The sequence below is a fragment of the Portunus trituberculatus genome, chromosome 12 (genome assembly GCF_017591435.1).
Source record: "Portunus trituberculatus isolate SZX2019 chromosome 12, ASM1759143v1, whole genome shotgun sequence".
NCBI classification, from domain to species: Eukaryota; Metazoa; Arthropoda; class Malacostraca; order Decapoda; family Portunidae; genus Portunus; species Portunus trituberculatus.
The window spans coordinates 1,406,511-1,415,538 of NC_059266.1; positions in this window are offsets into that span (position 1 = coordinate 1,406,511).

A 9,028-nucleotide genomic window follows, 5' to 3' on the forward strand; every position below is an offset into this window, starting at 1 on the left:
ATTTGACTTGGCAGGAAGTTCATACCTCCAGCAACTCTCGCTCTGTCATGTAACCTTCGAAGGAAAAAAGAAAAGAAAACAGTCGTGATGAGAGTACAAAACATTCCAGAAGGAGGAGGTACAGGAGAAAAGATGTGTGGAGAAAAGTTTTAATTATTTGATATGGCAGGAAGCTCATACCTCCGACCACGCTCGCTCTGCCATCTAGCGGACCTACTCTATAAGCAGCAAAATTTTAGACTGAATGATTTCCTTTGTTCGATACTAGATGGCGTGTGATAAATGCCCAGTTTGTTGAAATAATGCGTGTTAAATCCGAATTTCTCTATATTACGTTTAAGCCAAAATTTGTTGAAGATGCCTTAGATACAAAATGAGTCTTAATAGGAAATGAAACACATCAATTAGAGATCCGTTAAAATATGTTCTGCTAAATTACATATCTGCCAAAATAAGGGTCATCAAATTCGAAATCCGTCAAATAAGTTCAAATAAATTAAAAGCAGATAAGAATTCAGTAACAATGAAGTCCAGTGAATCGGAAAAATAATACAAAGATTCGTTAAGCCTGAAATTCGTTAAAGTGAATCGGAAAACTAATACAAAGATTCGTTAAGCCTGAAATTCGTTAAAGTGACGTTATTGAATCTGAAATGTGTTAAAATGGACCCAACAAATCCGAAATAACATCCATTATATCCAAAATCCACTGAAATAAGATCGGTTAAATCTAAAACTCGCTGAAAAGAGTTAGTTGATATCGAAAACAGGAAGAATGAGTTCCGGAAAATAAAACTTTGAGTGGTGTTGTACATCTTTGTGGTCCATTCATGATGTATTGCCGTGAGTTCCATTATTCATGCTGAGTTATAGCATACACATCTGCAGCAATACGGTGAGACATATTCATCATGGAAGGATATCATAATACTTCGCTTTTAAATCATAAGGTAAATCATGAAATAGATGGCAACAGCAACACACTGAAAAGGAAAGAAAAATATATTAGTTCTAAAATATCTAAGGAGTTAAATCATATAGGTAACAGGAATAAAAGCATCATTATACAGTTAATTGTAGTTGTGTGTTTAAATGATACTACTAAAAAGGGACTCGCTAATTACCTTGCAGAATGATATATGTTTCCTAATTAACTTGTTTTCTCTTCTTTTTTTTTTTCTTTAGATCTTATTCGTTGATTTATGTTTTGTTCTTTTGTATAATTATTTTTAGTATTCTCTTTGTCGTGGAATTTTAATAGGTGAACGTTCTTTCTTTGTTGTTGTGTGTGTGTGTGTGTGTGTGTGTGTGTGTGTGTGTGTGTGTGTGTGTGTTCTTTCATTGTGTGTACGTAGTGCATTTTATTTTTTACTATTTTCTATTATTCTTTCTTAATTTTGTTTTGCTTTGTTGCTGTTTTCATTTATTTCCCTTCCTGATTTCCCTTCCTTTCATTTTATTCCCTTTTTTTACACCACTTATATATTTTGCAATTTTTCATATAAGGAGTGGGTAAATCAACCACACACACACACACACACACACACACACACACACACACACACACACACACACACACACACACACACACACACACTCGATATTTTCTATATTCAGAGTTTGGCATGAGGTGTCACTTCTATTAATACAAAGGTGACACAGGCACTTCCTTCACACACACACACACCTCTCTGGCGCCTTGGAGGAGGGGAAGAGGAAAGGATGGGATGGGGGGAGGAAATGGGAAGGGGAGAGGGGAGGAGGAAGAGGAAGAGAGGATAAGGGAGGATGGAAGAGGAGGAAATGGTGAGTAATGATTGTAGTTGTGGTTGTGGTAATGATGGTGGTTGTTGTTGTTGTTGTTGTTGTTGTTGTTGTTGTTGTTGTTGTCCTTAGTGGGTGGTGTTGTTAGTGTTACGCAATAAAACAGCTTACATAAGAAAAAGAAATTAGCACTGGGCTTGTCGTTACTACTACTACTACTACTACTACTACTACTACTTTCACTACTATTGTTACTACTACTACTACTACTATTACTTTACTACTATTATTACTACTGCTACGACTATTACCATTACTACTGTCTGTCTGTCTATCACCTTTTAAAAACGAGAAGGCCAAAGTTTTGAGATTTACTTACCTATGTGAAGGCAAGATGGTCATTAACCCCTTGGGAAATACGTAACTTAGTGAATCTATCTGTCATTTCACTTGTCTGTCTGTCTATCCCATTTTAACTCCCTCAGTACCACGTCGTGTTTTCATCTTCGTTCTGGTTACTATTACGCGATTTTATACAGCTTCAGAAACTTAGGTGTGGATTAAAATACGTAGCTCAGTGTGTCTCTCTGTCTTTTTACTTGTCTGTCTGTCTATCACGAGATTTCATACAGCTTCAGAAATTTATGTAGGGATCAAAATAGTGAAGACTCCAGCCATTAATCTTCTGACCTCCATAGACACTTCCTAATGTAAATAAAATCATCTAATCATACCCAAAACTCATGGTAGAAATGCGTCTCGGTACTGAAAAGTTTTGAGATCTAGTTACCTATGTGAAGCCAAGATGGTCATTAATCCTTTGAGGAATACCTAACTCATTGTATCTATCTGTTTGTCTTTGTCTGTCTGTCTATCACCTTTTAACCCTTTCAGTGCTGGAACGCATTTTTATCAAGCATTTTCGGCGTGATTAGACGATTTTATTAACATTAGGAAAGGTTTATTGAGATCAGAAGATTAATATACACAGTCTTCACTATTTAAATCCCTACATAAGTTTCTGAAGCAGAGTAAATATGAAAACGCGTCCTAGGATTGAAGGGGTTAAGAAGAACAAGAAGGACGAAGTTTTGAGATTTAGTTACCTATGTGAAGGCAAGATGGTCATTAACCCTTTGAGGAATAAGTAGCTTTCAAACATCTCGTCCCTATCACAAGTTATCAGCGCAAATCTGTCATTCATGTGGTAGCGATGGAGTTCCCAGATTGTGTGTCCTTCCTGCCCCAGTTCTTCCCGTTTTCTTTGACCACGACAGCAAAAGTCTCGATGCTTTTGCTTCACTGTCTTATCCAGCAGTGATGTGCATGAGTGCCTTGTTATTGTTATCTTGCTATTGCTATTACTGCTATCTTGCTATCTTGTCACACTACCACCACCACCACCGCCTCGAGATAACTTAACGGTTAGTGTGTGTGTGTGTGTGTGTGTGTGTGTGTGTGTGTGTGTGTGTGTGTGGCCAGGCGCCAGAGAGTCCGCTAGCACACACACACACACATACACACGAAGGTCACGAGTACCGTGACACTGGAAATGTTGACAAACAAACACATGTGACAATTTGACCTTTCTCACCCATTTCTCTCTCTCTCTCTCTCTCTCTCTCTCTCTCTCTCTCTCTCTCTCTCTCTCTCTCTCTCTCTCTCTCTCTTCTTTTACTATTCCCTTCCTCGGGGATCTCAGTGTCCCGATGGTCTATGATCCCTGAGGACAAGATGTTTGAAATCAGCTGGTACATTCTGTGCCAGCCTGCGACGTACTGTATTATGGTGGGGTTGATTTCTAGGCTAGGATGATTCCACACTGTTCAGAAATTTTCCACCCTCTCAGTGGCAACGTGCAGCAACATGAGAAGTGGCTTGATGGGAGTCAGGTAGTACGCGGCATCTTCCAGGACCATCAGGAGAGCTATGTAACAGGGCTGCTCCCTGGGCCATCCCTTGCCCCAGTGCGTGACTTTCCAGCGCATCATTAACTTTTCTCGGATTGCTACAAGGCTGCACTCCACCCGATGGTGGCTGGTTTGTTCCAGCGACCTGACGGCCCCACAGAAGACTTATTCAATATATGATCGTAACTCTTGGCACCACATCTCGGTGTCTGACACTGACGCTGCCTTCTCATTTGCCATTTGCTGCTGCGTCATCGCCTCCTGCTGCGTCTCTGCCTGGCGGGACTCAGTGTGGGCGGTCGGTGCATCTTCGCATTGATCCAGACTTCTTCCATTACCAATGACTGCTCCTGCCCGTCTTGGGTGTTTATAAAGAATGTAACGCGAGTCTCAGCGAATATTACCGGAGTGGAAAATACATGTTATTCTAAGTGGAAAATGTTCTATATGCATTTAGAGGCGTTGTTCAGCCGTGGCATGGCATTCAAGTGTGGCCTGATGACAGGTACGCTGGCCAGGTCAGGCGGGTATCCATGATGAGGATCTCAACTTGTGAATAATTTAATAATGATTTCTTCAAGTTTTGGAGCTTAAAGTGATCTCACGCCGAAGTGAGTGACAACAATGGACCAATACCGATAGCCGATAAACTCTACACAATGATAGTATGAATGTAATAAATAACAAATGAAATAATGGTTTGTACGACACTACAGTGCCCGGTCAGGGAGTGGAAAAGAAAGAGTCTTGCAGCAAGTCAGCGATAGTTAGCCAGATTACACAGTTCTCCTTCCGACACAGTGACAGTAAGTTCAGATTGCATTGCATGATTAAAGCAATGTGGAGTGGCTGTTTCTCCACCAATCATATTCGCCTGGCAGTGCTTTTGTATCCGTCACCGAGCCACGTTTAAATTTCATACCAAGACTAAACAACACCTCAAAATGCACACGTCCATAAAACATTTTCATCTTGGAATAACGTGTAATGTGACTCCTGGCAATATCCGCAGAAACTCAGCCCAGTATACCTAACTTGTGTCACTAATCTATCGCTCCACTGAAGAGAGAGAGAGAGAGAGAGAGAGAGAGAGAGAGAGAGAGATGTATTGTGGCGCTGTTATACTGTATACCGTAACAACGTAGGTATGATTGTACAGTGCCCCAAATAAACCAGTGTTGATAATGACGCAGCAGAAGCACCACTGAATGCCTGTGTGACCCATTGATGCTGGAGCGTGTCTGAAGCAACTTCTCTTTGAGTGCAGGCGGATCAGGCGGGTCAGGGAGGTTAGGCAGGTCAGACTGGCGGGCCCGAGCAGCGAGGAGCACCAGGCACTGAGGCAGCAAACCCTGTCACTGCGGCCTTTTCCATTGCATTCTCACGCCATGACTCTTTTCTTTCATCCTCACGCCAAATCCCTATCTAGTCTTGCATTATTCTCCTCTTCCTCCTCCTTCTCTCCTTTATCTCCTCCTCCTCTCTTTATCTTTATCCTATCTTGCTTTTCGTTATTCTTTCTCGATCTATCATATCCTTTATTTGTCTTTTATTGTCTTTCTTTCTTGTTTCTATTCGTTATCATTCGTCTCTCTCTCTCTCTCTCTCTCTCTCTCTCTCTCTCTCTCTCTCTCTCTCTCTCTCTCTCTCTCTCTCTCTCTCTCTCTCTCTCTCTCTCTCTCTCTCTCTCTCCTTTCGTCCATCGTTACTCATCCTCTTCCTGCTCCTTTTTCTTTTCCTTGTCTGTCCTCTCCTTTTCATCGCGTTTAGGGTAAAAAAAATGTAAAAAAAATATATGAGAGAGAGAAAGAGAGAGAGAGAGAGCCTGTCAGTCAGAAGAAAGAAAAGTAGATGACAAAAGAAAAAAAAATTAAAAACGGAAATTTGAGGAAAGGAGAGTGAGGAGGAGGAGGAGGAGGAGGAGGAGGAGGAGGAGATGAAGTTTAAAGTTTGGTGTCGGGAAGGAAAGGAAAAATGTAATTGTGTGTGTGTGTGTGTGTGTGTGTGTGTGTGTGTGTGTGTGTGTGTGTGTGTGTGTGGTGTGTATGTGCGTGTGTACGTGTGTGTGCGCGCGCTCGTGTAGGTGTTTGTCTGTACATTGGAAATCAATCTTAGGTGCCTTATGGATGGAAAGTTACCGGGAGAGGCGTGTGAATGTTACGTCTCCTCCTCTTCCTCTTTTCCTCTCCTCCTCCTCCTCCTCCTCCTCCTCTTCCTTCTACTCCTCCTACTCCTTCTCCCCCTCCTCCTTCTCCTCCTCCTCCTCCTCCTCCTTCTCCTCCTCCTCCTCCTCTTTCTCCTCCTCATACCATTTCGCAACCAGGCCACCAGGCAACAACATCAAGAGCCTCAACACCTTCCACCTGTCATTCCCAACACAACACAAGCATTCCTACATTCCACCCTGGTCAGCATTACTACGGCAGCCACCACTCACAGGAACACACTGGAAAAGTACTGAGATTCCTCTACCCCTGAATTATTACAAGTATGCGTGACCTCACTGTAACATTGACTATTACTTAGTTTGTTGTGAAATTACGTTTTTTACTGAGGTTTGCTTACGTTTGGGAGTAAAATTAGAGTGGAATGAAATATGTTCTCCCAAGAAATGCCGTTCCTTAAGAAATTATTGTTTATTTAAAAGAAAATATAGCAATTTTGAATAGTGTATGCGTTGATGGGGGTATTTTGCCACTGAGAGCGAAAAATAATTGGTAAATGAAATAAACTATGCACATTTAAAAGATTAGATACATTAAAGAAACATTACCGAAAATAGCAATTGTCTAAAAGAAAATGCAAAAATACTTAGTGTGTTGATGAAGGTAATATGTCACTGAGGGGAATAATAGACTAAAATATGAACATGTAAAGAATAAATACATGAAAAAAGGGACGTTACCGTAAATATTAATTGTATAGAAGGAAAAAAATGCCAAGAATTCAGAATAGTTTGTAGATGGAGATAATGTGTCACTGAGGGGAAAAAAAAAATAAAATAAAATATGCGAATCTAGAGGAATGAATACATAAAAAAAAGGGACATTGCCGTAAATAATAATTGTCTGAAAAGGAAAAAAAAAAAAGAAAATGCAAGAAATTCAGAGCAGTTTGTTGATCGTGGTAATCTGTCACTGAGGGCAAAAAAAAAAAAAAACAAGAAAAAAGAAAATATGAACATCTAAAAGAAGAAATACAAAAAAAAAAAAGGACATTGCCGTAAATAATAATTGTATAGAAGGAAAAATGCAAGAAATTCATAGTTTGTTGACCGTGGTAATGTGTCACTGTTAATTTGTTTCATTGGTTTCTGCAGTGACAGTGGCTAAAACGCTGCTGTCACTGTGTACATGCTGAGTGATAGATGGGGAGGAGCCTTCATTTTCACTATCTCTTGTCCTTCACTTGTGTTCTCTACTGCTTCTTCTTCCTCTTATACTTGTTTTCCATCGTCAATTTCCTACATCCTTATTTAACTGCTTTTCTTCTGTTTTTCTTCTTCGTCTCTTTTATTTTAATGGCTACCTACTCCTTCCTCCTCCTCCTCCTCCTCCTCCTCCTCCTCCTCCTCCTCTTCTTCTTCTTCTTCCTCCTCTTCCTCTTCCTCCTCCTGGGTGCTCGTGCCAGGAAGATATTTTAGCTACTGAAGGTTGCTGCAGTGTGTGTGTGTGTGTGTGTGTGTGTGTGTGTGTGTGTGTGTGTGTGTGTGTGTGTGAAGGGAGAGGTAGCACTGCAGAATAGAAAAAAACACACACACAAACAACCTACGATATTTCATCTTTTCACGAGTACTTTAAGGATAAAACACACACACACACACACACACACACACACACACACACACACACACACACACACACATATAAACAAGCGGACATCTAATTAAAGACATATAGATACAAACAAGCCTCGTAACACTTATAAAAAAAAAGAGCTGGCAACTACTCTCTCTCTCTCTCTCTCTCTCTCTCTCTCTCTCTCTCTCTCTCTCTCTCTCTCTCTCTCTCTCTCTCTCTCTCTCTCTCTCTCTCTTGCTTGGCTTTGCTGTTTGTATATACCTTGCTTATATATCTACTGCCTCGCATTGGGCTATGTTTGGGCTATATATTGGGTTTCGTTGGGCTATTTTGGGCTTCCTTTTTCCCAGGTGACATAATTAGATCCCAAGGCCAAGGTAAGCAACAACAGGTGTGGCTTGGAGAAACTCAGCGACAGGTAAAGAAATGGCGGGTACTTAGAGGGTGTGTGTGTGTGTGTGTGTGTGTGAGAGAGAGAGAGACAGAGAACCTCATTAGACATCCTTTCTGATTCGAGGAAGAGAAGAAGGAAGGCGAAGGAAAGAAGGAGGGAGAGAGAGAAGGAAGAGGAAGACAGAGGGAAGAGGCAAAGATACGATTAGCCAGTTCTTGGAAGGGAAGTGAGTGGGAAGTGACTAACTGACTGAGAACGACTAGGAAGGGAAGAAATTATTAGGAATAGAAAGGAAATAAGAATAAAATCGAGTAATAGGAAGAAAAATAAGTGAAATGAAAAAAAAAATGGAAGTGTGTTAGAAAAGAGAAAGTGAAAAGGAAATAAAGAGATAATAGGAAGAGGAAATAAAGTAATGGAGGGAAAAAGGGAGTGAATGAGATAAATATGATAGGTAAGGAAGTGTTTGGGAAGTGAATAGGAAGAAGAGAAGTGATAGGAGGAGGAAATAAAGTAATGAAGAGGAAAAAAAATAGATGTAGGAAATGAGATTAAATATTTGGGAAGTGAATGAGAAAAAGGAAAAGGAAAAAAGGAGAATAAAGGAGAGAGAAAAATACATATGGGTAATAGAAAGATAGACATAGGAAATGAGGTTACGTGAATGAGAGAGAGAGAGAGAGAGAGAGAGAGAGGGGGGATGAGGGCGAGTGATAAGAAGGGTAACCAAGTGATGTGGATAAAGGAGAATGATAGGCATATACTGGGACAGTCTGTGTATGACCATCCCTCTCATCCATACCTGGCCGCTACCTGAGAGAGTCTGCCAATTAACCTGCCAAGAGCTGCTGTCTGGTGTCCTCTTGTCCTCTTATTCTCTTCTTCCTCTCTTTATTCATTATCTTTTCTTCTTCTTCTTCTTCTTCTTCTTCTTGTGTTTAATCTTCTTGTTCTTTTTATTTTTGTTTTTGTTTTTCTTCATCTTCTTCTTCTTCTTCTTGATTTGTTGTTGTTGTTGTTGCTTGTTGTTGCTATTATTGTTGTTGGTATTTTTGTTGTTCGTTTTCTTCTTCACTTTCTTATGCTTGTTGTTGTTCTTCTTCTTGTTCTTCTTGTTCTTCTTATTCTTCTTGTTCTTGTTAATATTCTTGTTCCTCTTC